Source organism: Dipodomys merriami, unplaced genomic scaffold (assembly GCF_024711535.1).
Source record: "Dipodomys merriami isolate MVZ:Mamm:240054 unplaced genomic scaffold, mDipMer1.0.p SCAF_1498, whole genome shotgun sequence".
In the NCBI taxonomy this organism is placed as follows: Eukaryota; Metazoa; Chordata; class Mammalia; order Rodentia; family Heteromyidae; genus Dipodomys; species Dipodomys merriami.
This window is the reverse complement of record NW_027202824.1, coordinates 55,055-72,631: the sequence shown is the minus strand read 5'-3', so window position 1 is coordinate 72,631 and position 17,577 is coordinate 55,055. Positions and strand designations below refer to the sequence as shown.

General features: G+C 36.5%; 1 pseudogene; it reads left to right on the top strand.

Annotated features, from left to right (window-relative positions):
- The first annotated feature begins 3,969 nt into the window (after positions 1-3,969).
- Positions 3,970-8,609, top strand: LOC138826726 (14-3-3 protein zeta/delta pseudogene; annotated as a pseudogene).
- The last annotated feature ends 8,968 nt before the right edge of the window (positions 8,610-17,577 follow it).

Genomic DNA, 17,577 nt, shown 5'->3' with positions numbered 1-17,577 from the left:
TATGAGTAACCCCAAAATGACTTTAGTACATTCTTTATATATTTAATTAATTACTGTTGATGCGTCAATTGTGACTGATTCACTTTTAGTCCATTATGATGTTGTTCTGAGTGAGTTATAATAAAACACTAGTGTGGATAATGTGGAGAGCCTGTGTTTTCTCACTGTTATGGAGGCTGAAAGTGAATTTCTCATGAGGATGAATATTTCTCTACCCTCACTAATATTGCTTTTTCCAGTTCCACGAAGATGGGTGTAAAAGATGACAATTAAGTTATGGTTTTGCTAAATTTAATTCTGTAGCAATTTAAAAAATCTAGACTTAAAAAAATGAGGAACAAGAGCTTGCAGAATACTTACAGATATGTATGGGATTACAGAGATAAGCAAAAACAGTACTCCGCTAGATATTTTGCAGGGTAAATTACAGGTAAAAATGATCCTTGTGGCTGTCTAATGCATTTGTAGGTACATAGAGTATGTTCAAACTTTCAGCCAAGACAAAAAGGATGTTGCCCAGTGTTTCAATGAAGCACTTAAATGCAAATTAAACTGGCTTTTGAAAAGGGATTAAAAATGGCCTACACTTTGTGAAAAATTTGGTAACTTGTGGGTAGTGGCAGGCCTCCCAGACAAAGAAAAGTTTAAAAGGGAAAATTATCCTAAAGTTTATTTCAAAGCAGAAAAGATAAATTAGGATCACCAAATTATTGTTCAACCTAGTTTGCCATTATAGGTTTTTTGTAATAGTTTCCAAAAGGCCCACAATAAAGGACAGAGGACTAGTTTGTCACATGGAATGTTGGCCCTTAATAAGTTAAAGGTAAAACCATGCTTATAAATCCACTTCCAATGACCATCTTTTTGCTTTTAGTTGGAGTAAATATGCCCACAAGTAAAGATTCATTGATCTGAAAACTGGTGTCAAGCCAGGCTTGGCAGAGAAAGGTCCCTGTGAGATTGTCACCTCTAACCTGCCAGCAGAGTGTTCAAAAGCAGAGTTCGTTTGGAGTTCAAAGTGGCAAAGTACTAGCCTTGATCTGGAGAGCTGAGGGACAATGCTCAAACCTTGAGTTCAAGTCCACCAACCGACCAAGGAAACTGCCAAAGATTCATTTATTTCCACATAGACAAAGGCATTCCTGGAACCCTGAAAATGGAATATGCAGAGGCAGTAAGCCACTTCTCATTGGATGGCAGAGATGGAATCAGATCCTGAAGTCACTTGTGCTTGTCTCTTCAAAGCTTGAACAGAGTACGGAGGTCATGGGAAGATAGTTTGTAGGCATGCTTAATGCTCATGTTTGGCTAACTCAGCATGGACTTCCCAGTCATCTAAGATAGTGTGTAGTAAAAGCTAAAGTTGTAAAATATGAGGGATAATTTAAATACCAACCCACCTGTATCTGCTCAAAGTCCCAATTGGCAGTGAGTTTTGAGCTGGCCCAGATACATTAATTCATCTGCTAAGGAAAGAAAGTTGTGTGTACTTGAGATTAGGTCCCCTTTGAGATCTAACTGCCTACAGAGGCAGACATTGCTGCAACCAGTACAGATCAGGTTCCTCATCCAGCCAGAAAAATGTTTTTACAAACCAAAATGTTAAACAAGATATGATGCTACAGCCCCAAAAAGGGTCTGTACATCTGTTAAAGGTTAAATGTTGTATATAAGTGACTCTAAACAGGCTACCCAGATCCAAGGGATGGTACTTAGAATGCCAATCAGATGCAGTTTAAAAACATCTACTTGGATTTACTACAAAACTCTGGCAAATAATTGTTACTCAATTGTTTATAAGTTTTAGGTAACCTCAATCTTGTTGATTTCCTTGTTGCTTTAATTGGAAATAAAAAGGGCTTTTGTGGCAAAGACTCCTTTTGCCACAGTTCAAAGCCATCCTGAGCACAAAGAATCTCTCTAAGACTCAATTTCCCAGCTAATAAGCCATGCGCCAGTCTGGAGGCATGGCTCAAGGAATCTCACCTCCAAGGAACTCTCTTAGGTGGTAGAATACTAGCGTTGCAGAAGTGCTCAGGGAGAGTGCCCAGACCTTGAGTTCAAACCATTCAATGCCAATTAGGACAAGCTATCCCAGCAACAGAGACTAAGAAACCCCCTTTCACTCCCCCCACCCTGTACGATCTAGGACAAAATTAGTCCGACAATGGAAAACCATGGAGAGCAGTAAGAGGAGATGACATCCTAAATGGAGTCACTTTAGGCTTGCCCTTTCAAAATTAATCAGAGCTGGGAAAACAATAGAAACAGTTGCTTGCCCACCTAAATTTCCATACCTGTCTATCTTCTAAGGGGACAGAAAGTTCCACTATTGTTTTTGTTACTTGCTATTGGTATTTATAGTAGCCTCTGAATGGTATTCTCCTCCTAGTCCATTATCTTCTCCCTTTCCTAGTTGTCCAAAAGACACTAGACACCCCCTTTCTCCCTACTTACCTTATTAGGGGCTTATGCTTCAAATATTACTTTTCTGGCCTATGGCTAATGTGTGTTCTCCTATGCCATTCATGTTAACTGACCTTGGTACCTTGTCATATTTTTGCCTGATCTATTCAAAAGTCTCCTTTAACTGGATAACAATCCCCACCCAGGACACCACCTGGGAGCAAGTCATGACTATCTTGCTACTACAGGCAACTGGAGACATCATTTACATTGCCCTGCTGGACCCTAATTTCCCCAGCGCCAGTGACTCCTTCACCTCCCCAACAGGAAGTAGCCAAAAGAGTCCATGACACCTGTTGACTCTGGTACCTTTAAATATCTCTGCTACCTCCTCTGGCTACTGTAATCCTAAAGTGGAAAAAGTCTTACCTCCCCCCTCCAGGATGTCAGGAGCCAGGTACCATGCCATGTCTCTTCTGGTAATCAAACCTTCCTGGCTTATTTCTCTCTTGGCTGATAATAACAATTTTTTGCCTGAACAGCAACTTTGCTTTTTATTAAATGTGTCTTGATATTTTAACTTTAAAAAATATGCATATAGGGCTCGGAAAGTGGCTCAGTGGTAAAAAATATGCATATATATTTTTGTAGATCATGGGGCATGAACTCTAGGCCTGGGTGCTATCCTTCAGCTGTTCAGCTCAAGGCTAGTGCTCTACCATTTGATCCACAGCACTGCTTCTGGCTTTTTCTGTTCATGTAATGCTGAGGAATCAAACCCATGGCCTCATGTATGTGAGACAAGCACTCTACCAATGAACCATATTCCAAGCCGTAGAAAATGTTTTAAAAAATGGTTTCATCACAAAACTTAAATAAAAACTTAGTAATTTAATGGAATTTTCTTGCACATTTAAACAACATTAAAAAAATTGCAGAATTTTTTAAAAGATGAGGAATATAGATGAAGTAACATTGAGCAGTCTCCTGTGTAAAAGTAGCATTCAGAAACTCTGTATGAAGGTATCTCTATACCAATAGCTCTTTTTTCCCATTTCTCAAGACTTTAGACAGAAACTTGAGCATGTCCCAACTGTTCAAAATTGTGAATCTCTTGGCTCTGAGTGACACTTGGAGTAGAAGGCAAGATTTTGTTCATCATATCATCATGGTGCGAGGCCATCCTAGAATGTGCACATTGAACACCTGGCACCATACACACTGCCATAGGCCGTATTGTTTCAACAAATAAATCCCACAATCACAAGTTATTATAATGCTGCATATGAAATCATTTTAAAATGACAAAAATGAGAAGCAAGCAAAATGTACTTTAACTGATTGTGAAATTTTCAGGGAGATTTAAGGATATTGGTGACATGGAAAAATAATAAAATTGGATGTGCAGAAGCCCCATGGCTGCAGAGTTGCTAGAGCCTGTGAGCTGTGAGATCCAGGGACAAAATCTCAGCCTCACCCCTGCTTATGCCACCAAGACGTCCTAGAGACCAATGACTCCCTGTCTTTCCTCCACCACCTATTCAGGACACAGAACATCCAGTCATGGATAGAAATGAGATGGTGCTGAGGGCCGAAGTGGCCAAGCAAGCTGAGCAATATGGTGACATGGCAGCCTGCATCAAGTCTGGAAGTGAGCAAGAAGTTGAATTACCTAATGAGGAAAGGAATCAACTCTCAGCTGCTTATTGGAACCCATAGGTCATCTTGGAGGGTAGTTTCAAGTATTGAGCAAAAGACAGAAGGTGCTCAGAAAAAGCAGCAAATCATGTGAGAACACAGGAAGAATTGAGAACAAGCTAAGAGATATCTGCAATGATATACTGTCTCTTTTGGAAAAGTTCTTGATCCCTAATGCTCCACAAGCAGAGAGCAAAGTCTTTTATTTGAAAATGAAGAAAGACTGCTACCACATCATGTCTGAGGTTGCTGCTGGTGATGACAAGAAAGGAATTGTGAATCAGTCACTCCAAGCATACCAAGAAGTTTTTGAGATCAGCAAAAAGTAAATGCAACCAATGCATCCTATCAGATTGTGTCTGGCCCTTAACTTCTCAGTGTTCTATTATGAAATTCTGAACTCCCCAGAGGAAGTTTCCTTTCTTGAAAAGACAGCTTTTGATGAAGTCATTGCTGAACTTTATACTTTATGTGGGTTATGTTACTTCTATTTTAATTTCTGTATTTCCCATGTGTTTTCTGTTTGCTTGTTTCAGATTAGGAGAGTAGAGCCTGTTAACATTTAGTGAGTTATCCGTTTTTATCATGAGTTGGCCAGTATGACGATGTGGAATTTTTAAACAAGTTATAAATGTTTGGCATGTGCTTTGGTTCATGGTGACTTCACAAGTGCCAGTGTTGAAACTAATTCCATGTCTAAGTGAGGAAATCTTCCTACATATTGGTTTGTACTGGTGGAGAATAAGAGGGAAAATGGTTCCAGTCAAGGTGTAGTTATTGTGGGTATTATAAAGTTTTGGAGCACTGGTGGGGCTGTCACTCAAACAGATATTCCATGGCTTTTCCAAATTACAATCATGTATTTCTGTGGAAGAGTCTATTTCAGTGAGCACACCTTTGACTACAGCACCAGAAGTTTTCTTTCAGACAAAGTTGTGACCCAATTAACTCTGGATAAGGGCAGAAACGGTTCACATTCCATTATTTGTGAAGTTACTGGTATTTGCTCAAACTATTTTTGCTACACATTTTATTTGTATTTCAATGTTTTAGACAACCTAAAACTGATTTAAAAGTAAAGGTGTAGAAAAAATGAACTGCTTGGTATTGACAATTCATGTATATTCAGCAAAGCCATAAACAAAAATCCGTATGTTTAGGAAATGGAAAGACTTGGAAAAAATTATATTAAGTTATTATATTAAAATTTATATTAAGCCCAAAGAAACTTAGGTCCGATAATTTCCCTTATTTGCAATAACTAGTATATGTCTGAGTCAAGCAGAAAAGGTCAGATAAATTGATGTTAGGGAAATGAACCCTAAGATATGTATTCAAATGTTTTTTTTTTCCTTCATGTGATTGTTTCTAACACATTTACAATATTATTTCTTTGCTTTGTATGTCGCTCCCCCATGTTATATCCTCTGCTATTTGAGATTGGTATAATTTGTGGAGGGGAAGGGAAAAAACAAATAGTTTAAATAGGGATATTGGTGGATCCATTGCAACAATGAGATGTTATGTGGAAGAAGTTAGGTGGAAAAATGAACTTTACAACTTTGGTAGGGGGAGAGCAGGATTGGGTTGAGGGGCGGGGGGAGGATGGGAAGGGATGGGAAGGGGAAACAAAAGAGGAGGCTACAATGCATGATAAGAAATGTACTCCTTATCTTGCCCATGTAATTGAACCCCTCTGTACGGTATTTTCACAATAAAAAAAAATCCTATGTATTTAACTTGATTTTAGATTCTTTTTCCTTCTGTGATTTTTTTCTTTTTTGCTATGTGCCTCAAACACATGTGTTGTTAAAAAAAAACCAAGATTAAAGGGAAATAATATGATGGCCTTCTTTGTTTAATGTCTTTTGAAATTTTCATGAACAATCCAAGCATAATTTTTAAGAACACATGTATTAAGTTCATTTAAGTGGAATAAAACATTTTTGAATGGACTTTTCAACTACTTTCTCTATTATTTTTCATGTAAATCATTCTTTTGAGTTTGAATCTCCTCTAAGGAAATTGTACATTATTAGAACATTGTTCATTAGTCCCTTTTGGCAGGGAATAGGCTTTTACCGAGTTAAAGTACAAAGTTTATCATAACAAAAAAATTACTTATGTAACTACCAAACACCTCCCATATTCCCCATTCTCCTCGCACCTCAAAAACAAAAGTGTTTTTTTTTTCTCCTTTGAGGAGTGGAAAATTGGCCATATGACATTGAATAGCATTAACTGTAAATTCTATGCTTCCTAATCAGTTTTGGTTTTTCAGAACTTCTTGGTACAGTTTGCCTTCGATTTTTATCATTCTGTTTGTCAGGTGCATAAGATTTCCTTCTTTTTTTAGCCTTCTGCCTTGTCACTTTTCTTGGTGGCTGTGTACTTTGGAAATGGAAACATGATCTTTCTGTCTCTACATACTCTCTAAGATCCTTTGGTCCTTTGCTTGCATACTATAAACTATTTCCAACATCCTCTACTGCAGCACATCTTACCTTACTTGATGAGATTGTGTATATCTTATAAACTCTATCCCAAATGGTCTGTCTGTCATTTTTGTCATTAAATGTTTCTTCTCCCAATAATGATGAGGCTGTTAAACCTAAATATCCTCCTACAGAATATTTCCTTGGTACTTAACAAAAAACAGCGAACAAAAATGCCATTTGAAAAGGTACAGTTGTTTTTTCTTATAAAATGTAAGATCCTCTAGAGCAGGGGCAATATTTTCTGTATGTTCTATTGTGCCTAGTACAATATAAATGCTCAATAAATACTGATGGTTTGAGGCAAGAAAAAAAATCTTCCTTCTTTATTTGAAATACCAGCTAAACCAATTACTATTCTTGAGTTTGATATTGCTTTAAAATAAAAGTTTGCAGTTATGTTGAAGATAGTCAGACATAGAAACATACATTTATATTTATTTATATAAACACACACATATATTGCTTTGGTGTAAGCAGTAAGATTACATTTACCTAACTTAAAATATAAAATCAATGCTATATATAAATCAGTACAAACTCACCCAGTCAATTGAATCCACCCAGATTCCTTCATAAAACCCGTAAACTTATCAGATCTTTTGCACAACTAAGCTCATCTCAGAAGAAGCCATGATGGAAAAGAACCCAAGAGCGATATCAGGCACATAAAAGAGGTTAGATCTATTTTCAAAGAAGGGATATCAGTAAAATTATTAAATTATTTGGGATTGAAAACCAAAGAAATGAAGATCTCTACAAAGAAGGGGACTAAAAAGAAAGGAATTTAGTTCAGTCATAAACTGAAAACACAGTTCACCTTGATAGGAATAGCTTCTCTGACATATCAGCACTGTCAGTAGTTATTCCTAGTTCCACATTTGGTATTTGGGCTTCTCTCTGAAAAACATGGGGAGGTTATTTATGTAACAAAATAATCTCTTTTACTTCACTATCTATGCCGTGAGTGTTAATAGTTTTCCAAAGGACCTTTTGTGGTCACTAGGCCCCAGATGTAATATAAATAACAAGACTGATGTTCTTATAGGTAATCAAACTGAGTTCCATCCATTTGTAGGGTCTCAAGTAAGTTAGGAAGGAGAGAAATTAGAGAGGCCATTGCATTAAGAAAGTAACAACTAACACATTGAATATATGCTTGTAGGGTCTTTTTTCAATTTTTAGCCTTTCCCTATAAAATTGTGTTAAGTCATAGGACGATGAGAATTTTTCAATTACAAAAATCATTTAGAGGCATGGACCTATTTTTGGTAAAGAAATAATGCATTTGTAGGACTGGAATTGAAAAAAAATGAAAGGAATTGGGGTGATAATGGAGCTTCCTGTTTTTAATTCCTCTTGCAGGACTTGAGAGCTTGAATGATCCTCCCTGCTCAGGCTTAGAAGTTGCTGGACTACAGTTGTATCACTGGGCCTAGAAAGATTAGGCCTACGCATTTATTTTGAGAAGAGCTGCTAGGGAGCTTAGGAAGTTAGGAATTCTCTGGTGATGCTGCATTATCAGTAAAGGAACTGTGTTGTCCCAAATGATGCCTGAGAATTCCTGACTGTGGCAAATGCCAGAGGTCAGGACACAAGCCTGGTTTCTAGAAGTAGCCCTGACTCTTCCCACACTCAGGACCTGGGATAACAAAGATTTATTCCAAAGTCTAATGGGTAACACCTGGGAAGACAATATGACTTAGCTTAGAGTGATTGAGAGGAACTTTTAGGATCATAGAAGAGGGAGGAATTCACACTGGAATAGGGCATGCAAACAGAAAGACAAAAACACACTGGTTTGGCCCAAGCCATCAAGCTTCACAGAGACTCATCCTTCACTTCACACTTGCACCTCACCCACATTCCCCCGATCTCCCCAATCCATCATCAGTTTGAACAGTAATGGTGGTGAGGTGCCTGCTCTAAGACCACTCCTCCCACCCACAGGATTTTTTTCACTATTTAGCTGAACAAATTTTTAAAGAAAAGTTAATGGGAACACCATGAGTTGAAGCCACAATAGCAACAATGAACATCAAAGAAAAGTAAAGAACCTTAAAGGAAAGGAAAACTTGGGAAACAGCCAAAAACTACTTAAGATTTCAAAAATGGAATTTGGGCATTTCTGGGAAATTGTTAGATTTTTTTAAAAATTTAATTGGTGCAAGGATTTTGCTGTATATATAGCAATTTCTGTTACTTTATTGCAGTGTATACATTAATCATGAAAAATGATCCAAGAATCCGTTTAGTGCCTGCCAATACCTTTTTATATTGAACAGGGAGCTATTCCAAAATGTAAAGAAATCAGATATAATTTACATTCAACAGAACTTATCTTTTAAACAGAAACAGAAAGAAAAGTTTCATAACCTCTGCTACATTAGTAGATCTAAGAATTAAAAAGCCAACTTATTTCATGCTTCCAATACTTGTCCATTTCTCAGATAGTCTAACAATGTTTCAGGAGACACACAGTGATTTTCATTTAAAAAAAAAAAAAAAACTCACCTATGCTCATGTGAAGCTGGAGAAAACCTCCCCATGCATGATTGCAATCCTCAGAGAAAGGGCCTAGAACTGGTGGAAACCTACTTCCTCTTAGAGTGGCAAGATGCATTGTGGGAATTGTAGTCTATGTTACAGCACAGATCCTTTGAAAGTGCAGGGTTTTTATTTTTTTTCAAAGCAGGGCAAAGATCCTTCTGCGCATGTGCCTCCCCACCCACTGTGGGTATTTTCAGCCTGCAAATTCCAGTTTCATTCCCTTTGCCTTGCTACTGGGAGTTTTCTCTTCTGTGAAGCTTGGGAGGTGTAACTTGAAAGGATCTCAGGCTGCAGAACCAATAACAGGTAGGAACTGTGAGCTGGATGCAAAACACAAGGCAAAATTGATCCTCCACATGTTCCTCCATCATGAGGCTAAGGATATGTTCAGAGCTCAAGAGTTTGTGCTGCCACAGCCCTTGTGCCTCCAGGTGCCAGAAACTGGCTTGCAATGTTCTGACAGCAAGTTGGGTGGTTCTCCAGAATAGGAGAAAATGTGCATTTATATTTCCATGACGGTGAAATTCTTCAGTTAACACGTGATTTTATTATCTTTGCCCAGGTGTAAGATGAGCATGGTAACAATTGTAGTAAAATTGTGAGGTCTGTGCCTGATTTCTGTACGTTTATATTGCAGTTGTTTTTTGGGGTTCTGTGTTGTTTCTCCTAGAGGTGTCTCTGCTCTTCTCCTACATTGTTAGCTTTCTTAGTACTCCTGGCTTTAGTTCACAAATGTTTGTACTAGACCTTTTTACTAGGAACAGGTATACATGAGATATTACAGTAGTGTGTGATGGTCCTGTTTTTTTTTCTTTCTGTTAAGCAATGAAGCCTAGCAATGTTTGAAGGAGGATACGTTGTCAACTCTGACAAGCCCTACAGAGCAGAGGCAGAAAGGCAAAGGAAGGGCAAAAGGTTTTCAGATTCCTTGCTTTAAGCAAAGATTAGTTCTACTCCCTAGAGCACAAGACTCAGGTGGTACTATTTGCTCTAACACTCTCAATCACTTGATGCTGTTGGAAGGTTTATACTAACTAGTAGGAGGGGAAATGAACTTGCCTGAGGAATCAGTCAGAACCTATTTCTCAGAAGGGACATGGAGCTGTGGTTTGTGGAGGAGGAATTATTGTCACAAGTGAATGTATCTATCTCTGTTCTTACTAATTTATTCAGCCTGTTCACACGATCAATTCTTGTACATGATCTCTCAAATGTCTCACCTGTGGATATACTGATAGTAGCCTTATAGCGTTGGTTTTTACCTGCAGTTAAGAAAGTGTCATTGAGTGTTACAGAAGGAAATTAAAGTACTGTGTCTTACTCAAAGTGGTATTTTTTTAAATGTAACATATAACATAGTTTTAGGTAGTGTTCTCCATTTTATCTCAATCTTCTCAAAGAAGTATTATTTCACTTAAGAAAATCTTCATGGGAATTGAAGTCAATGAAGCTTGAACATTCCTTTAAAATATGTTAGTGAAACATGTTGATCCCTTTCTATCCTTTGCACTTCTTATGGATTTTCCTAGCATAAAATTTTACTAACATGGATATTCTCCACTTTATCTGTTCTTGACAAGTTACAATTTCTCCACTAGATTAATGAGCCTATTTTACATCATTTAAAATGAGAGACTGCCTAAATATGTATTCCAAAACAATTGTTCAATAGAATTTAAATACAATACAATAAAATGCTCTTTTTTGTGTGCTAGACCTGGTTCTTGGGCTCAAGCACTGGACATTGACCCTGAGCTTCTTTTGTTCCAGCCTAATGTTCTACCACTTAAGCCATATCTCCGCTTTTAGGTATTTTAGTAGTTTATTGGAGATCAGTGACTTTCCTGCCCCAGCTGGCTTCAATCTGTGGTGCTCAGATCTCAGACTTCTGAGTAGCTAAGATTACAACCATGAGCCACCAGAGCCCAGTTACAAAATAAACTCTTTTAAATATAGATTATGTTTGTAATAAAATAATATGAAATAGAAGACTTTAAATTTAAAGGATGATAGTCTAAATCCCAAAACAAGAAGAAAATATCCCAACCTGAAATCTAGAACAATTGTCGTTTTGAGTATTTGAATGTGGATAATTAGCCTACAGAAATTTCTATGTATCTTTTTAAAAGTAAGAAGCCATTCTTGTGATGTGGAACAATCCAAAATGAATGTGCAAATATTGCTTTTCAGTGATTCATACTGTTCCTTAGCACAAACGACCTAACTGAAGTTTACAGAGTAGGTTTTCATATTTCATACATATCACTGTAAAGTTTATGTTATTTTATATTAAGAGTTTCTAATCCATGTAGTTGTGTAAAAAAGAAAAACTCTGGATAGTAGCATTTCCTGTGTAAAAGCCAAACAATCAATATAAGAAAAAGCATATGAGTTTTTATCTTTTTATTTTTATAAGTCTGCATTTTGGGGTATCCTCAGCTTAGAATTTTGTGTTAGTATTATTTGTGCAACATAAGATTTTAACCTTCTGGTTCTTTAGCTGTGATGTTCTGTCACTCCTATGCTTAATATTTCTTGTTACATCTTCATTAAGCCCTTTATCTCAAGGAGAATGGCCACAATTCTTCATATGATTGTTTAGGAAAGTGAGCATTAGGGACTTCTCAAAACTTTATTTACATAATCCTTACTGATTATGTAAAGTAGGCTAACTGACAAATTTCAAGTGCTTGCTCAAGGGTGCTCCAGGTATTTGGATGCAGGGAAATGAGCCATTTGAAAACCATTACTGAAATATTATAATACAAGTAATATGTATTGTATATATTTTCTTGTATAATTTAGTGGAAAAAGTATTGAGTTATAACCTATATTCTTTCCATGGAGTTTAAATGTATAAATGAATAAGATAGAGTACAAAAGCTCAATGGAGTCCTAGGATCCATTTTAATTAATAGAAAAATAGTTCATACAACCATAAATGTATTTCATTAATAACTAGTGGTATTGAAAGTTTGGATATTTGTTTTAATTATTCAATTATTTTTAGGAACCTTAGTTTTTATGAATTCTGTATGTATATTAACCTAGAATACTGTTTTTCTACCAACTAATGGACTGTGGAGTCATCTTCAGTGGAGCATTTAATACTCTACTTGAGACATCAAAGATTCTTCTCCCATAAGAAGGCTTTGTGCTTTTTCACTCCATGTATAATGTTTTGAGCAGGAAAATCTGAGGCATAATCACAGAGGTTCTTTCTTGACTATGTCAATTGCCTTTTCTCTAAGCCATGCTTCCAGAATCTTCTCTTCATTGGCAACAGGAAGAAAGAATGAGAGGATCTCTGGTGAGTTGTTTTTTATTTCTCATTTTTCACATTCCATTTTAGGAAGCTATGTTTATCCAAGATTTAAAACAGAAAAAAAATATTCACCTTCAAGAACATGTTCCTAAATAAGATAAAGATGGTTTTTAGAATGAGTAGATTATAAAATGTTACAGCCTGTCTTAGTTGAGGGCAGACTTGCTTAGAGTTTTCTGATGTGAGAAAAAATAGTCACACTTGTTTTGTGATTCAATGCCATTGAGGGAGTCACTTGTTATGTAAAGTGGACATTTGCTGACAATTTGTCAGAGATCACCTCCTTATGACTAATGTTGAATTATGTTAAAGAGGTTTTACTGGAGTTTCTGAAATAGTGTGGTCACACACACACCTTCCAATGTTAGATATTACTTAGTAAGATATATGTAATTAAATTACCCTCCAATATTTCTTGGACTGCTTCCTGATCTTTGACTACATAAAACTTGATGATATTTGATGATATAGTGTGTTGTCTTCCTAGAAAACCCTCTGTATTTTTCTTAAGGTGTCATCACAAGATATTTTTCTCTATTTACTCTCTTCATTCTGTTTCCTACTCATAAGCTTTCATCATTTCTCTCTTTATCTCACTTTTTATATATTTTCCTGCCTGTGTGTTCATCTATTTCAGTCCCCCTTCTCTCCATCTGTCTCTCACCATTTTGCAAATGCTGTATCTGGGAACTTGTTTTACTGATCAATTTTCCTTTGCTGACATAGTTCTTTGAATTGAAATTTTCTTACCCCCTTTTTTTTTATGTCTGAGATGAAGGTTTGTTGTGATGCATGTTGGTGTCTAAATTCAAAACTAATGGGATACACCTACCTAATTCTCCACTGTGCCTTTCTTGTGCTAGTGTTGAAACAGGAACTCACAGGCCTCACATCCTGTCAGCTTCCTCCTTCACTGTTGGAACTACTTGTTCTTAAAAAAAAATCTTTTTGCATTGTAAAATAGTTTACAGAGGGGTTACAGTTAAGTGATTATATTTCCTAGGGAGCATTGTTACCTGCGCCTTTGTCTTTCCTCTACCATTTCTTTCCTCCTAACCTCTGCAATCCCTCCCACCCTCCCTCACACAAATGGTAAAGTTTGTTTTCAACCTAGTGCCTTTTTTTTTTTTTTGGTCCCGTTGTGGGGCCTGAACTCTGGGACTGGGACTTGTCCCTCAGCTCTTCCCACTTGAGCCACAGCGCCACTTCCAGCTTTTTTTTGTTTTTGCTTATGTGGTGCTGAGGAATCGAACCCTGGGCCTCATGCATGCAAGGCAAGCGCTCTACCACTGATCCAATTTCCCAGCCCCCAACCTAGTGTCTTGTACATCTCATTGTTACAATGGGTCATTGTTATAATTAAACCTTTTGTTTTTCTTTCCTTCCTATCCCCAAATTATAAAAATGTATATACAAGATGCATGGCACTGCAAAAAAAAAAAATACAGTGATAACAGAGGTTATACCGTGGGGGAAGAACATACCAAAGGAACAAAGAAAATCACATAGTACATTATAAGTACATTAAAAACAATAGCAAGAAACAAAAACCACCCGGGTTCCTGTCTTAGTGCTCATTTCACTTCATATCATCTTATATGGTTATATATTTGCAGTTGACTATTTCTGCTTGTCCTACACATGTATTAGTTATTTCAAATAAGGGATACCATGGGACCTGTGATTCTTTGGGCCTGGCTTACTTCACTTAATACAAGGTTTTCCAAGTCTTTCCATATCCTAATAAATGGGGTGATGCCATTATTTCTGATGGAGGCATAGAAAAGGATTGTGTGAGTGTGTAGGTGTGTGTGTGTGTGTGTGTGTGTGTGTGTGTGCGTATATATACATACATATATGTATAAATACATATTATGTATATATGGATATATACATATCATATTTTCTTGATTCACTCATCTACTGAGGGGCATCGAGGTTGGTTCCATATCTTAGCTATGGTAAATAAAGTTGCAATAAACATAGGTGTGCTGGTGGCTTTAGTATTCCCTTGTTTGTAATCTTTGGGTAAATACCCTAAAGTGTGATTGCTGGGTCAAAGGGGACGCCTATGTGCAGTCTTTTGAGGAACCTCCAAACTACTTTCCAAAGTGATTGAACAAGTTTACACTCCCACCAACAATGCAATAGGGTTCACTTTTCTGTCCGCATCCCCTCCAGCATCTGTTGTTATTAGTGTCCTTCATTATAGCCATTCTATCTTGGGTGACGTGGAATTTCAAGGTTGTCTTAATTTGCATTTCTTTTTGGCTAGAGAAGTTGAGGCATTTTTGGTTTTTTACTTTTTTTTTAAAGAATGAAATTGCTCCATTTGTTAGGAAATGGAAAGACTTGGAAAAAATTATACTAAGTGAAGTAAGCAAGGCCCAAAGAAACGTAGGTCCTATGTTTTCCCTTACTTGCAATAACTAGTATATGTCTGAGACAAGCAGAAACTGTCAGATAAGTTGATTTTAGGCAAAATGAACCCCGTTAAGGATTCGAATATATTTTCTTTCTTGTAATTGTTTCTAACATATTTATAAGTTGAGCCTTTTTTAAAAAAATATGTCTTTTGGCCATTCTTATCTCCTCTTCAGATTAGATTCTTGTTAAGTCTTTAGCCCACTTATTTATTGGGCAGTTGTTTCTCTGAGGATTTGTTGTTGGGGATTTAATTTCTTGAGTTCTAAGTATATTTTAGATATGAGACCCATGTTCATTTTATTTCTAGTGAAGATCTTCTCCCAATCTCTGGGCTTTGTATTGATCTTGTTAGCAATGTCCTTTGCCATGCAGAAGCTCTGCGGTTTCATGCAATCCTATTTGTCCAACCTTTCTTTGATTTGTTGTGTTTCTGGGTCTCTATTAAGAAAATTTTGGCTGGTTACAAGTATCACTAGAGTTTTTCCTATTCTTTTCTGTAATGTTTATTAGGGTGTTTGCTTTGAATGTGCGGTTTTTGATCCTTTTGGATTTGATTCTTTGTGCAGGATTATATATACAGATCTAGCTTTAGTTTTCTGCAGGTTATGAACCAACTTTGCTACCACCATTTACTGACGAAGTTGTCTTTCCTCCATTCTATATTTTAGCTCCCTTCTCAAAGTTTAGGTGGATATAGGTCTGTGTGTTCATTTCTGGGACTTCAGTCCTATTCCATTGGTCCTCAAGTTTGTTCTTGTGCAATTACCAAGCTGTTTTGATTACTATCGCTTTGTAGTACTGTATGAAATTTGTTAGTGATATTCTACCAGCATTGTTTTTCTGGTATGGATCATTTTTGCTATCTGGGGACTTTTATTGTTCCATATATATTTCTGGATTGCTTTTAATATTTCATTGAAGAATGAGGTTGGACAATTGATAGGTGTAGATAGCCTTTGGAAGTATTGTCATTTTCACAATTTTGATTCTCCCATTCTGGGAGCATGGTAGGTTTTCCCACTTCCTAAGTTGTGCTTTAATTTCCTTTTTGGCATTATCATTTGAGCCACACCTCCTCCAATCTGTTGATTAGCTGCTTAATTTGAGTTGTCTACCCAGTTGCCTGGTTTCCAGCCTCCTTAGTAACTAGGGGAGGATCAGCATCTTGAGCCAGAAGCACTTGTTTTAATTGCATGAATATTTATCATTAACAGTTAATTGGATACTACAATAAAGTTAGATTATTGTTAACAGCATATGTAAAATTAATATTCAACCTAAGCTCCAGTATTTCATGTTTCAATTAAGTGATGTATTTTATTTTTAATAATTGTAGCTGTTCTTCTAACTGTGCTACATTCTCTTCACTAACTTTATGATCACACAACTCCATGAAAAAATTGTTTCAAATTTAATTGAATTTATTGTTATAGTGGTGATGTATGGGGAGACTACCATTTCCTGGGCCAGGTATTGAGTACATTTCCTTTCATGCTGTGTCTTCCATATCCTCACTCTCTCCCAATGTTTCCCTTCCATCTTGACTCATGATTTGTATAGCTTACACTCATCATTGCCTAATGACCTCACAGATGCGCTTTTTGCCCCATTTCCTTCTAGTTCTCTGGCTTTCCCCCACTCTCCAGAAGAGATCCCTGTGAATACACCATACATATATTTAAACTTTTTTTTTGCCAAACCTGGGGCTTGAATTTGGAGCCTGTCCTGGGCACCATTCCTGATCTTGGTTTGGTCAAGTCTACAACTCTACCACCTGAGCCACAGTGCCATTTCCTAATTTTTCTGTTTATGTAGTGCTGAGGAATGGAACCTAGAGCTTCATGCATGGCAGGCAAGTACTCTAACACTTAGCCATATTCCCAGCCCCAAAGTATTTTTTTGATTTCAAAGGTGAAGTAAGAAAGAGGCTACATTTAATATTCTATAAATCACAATGAAGGAATACATTTCTTTGAGATCCATTTTAATGTCCCTGTATTTATTTCACTCATAGAATACTACAAATATATTTTTTAATTTTCATGTATTTATAACATAATTTTAATTTTTCATATTGGTTTCTACACCATTTGTCTTCTGATTTACTAGTAATCTTGGAATATGTGTCTTGATAAACGTAACACTATCGTGTTTTGTTTTTTAAGTTTAAGATAATGGCATCCATGTGTGTGTTTGTGCTGATTTTTTTGTCTGGTTGTTATATCAGGTAGTAAGAGGAGTATTAGTTCTGCAATAGTAATGGTAGCTTAAAGTATTAAACCTGCATGGTCTTTTAAACATGTCTTTCTACACTTTGCTTTTCAGTATAAATTTTTATTATCATAATGTATAATCTGTCTGTTATTATCAATCTGTATCAGTGCTCAAATATTTTGGGCTGATGCTTATTTCCTACATATTATCACTATTTGTATTTATCATCATTAACTTTTGCTCATGGTATCTTTGTATAGTTTTTAAAATTTTTATTTCTCTCTAGTCCATGACTTTGGATTGCTCATTAAGTTTTCTTTCTTCTGTTCATGTCAGACAGTGCCTTATATATTTACTATATTTTACAATATAAATATGGTCTTATTTTGATGGACATTTTGCTATTTAATATCTGTTTGTCTCATCTGATATTTATTTCTTATTTCGCTTCTATGTAACCTG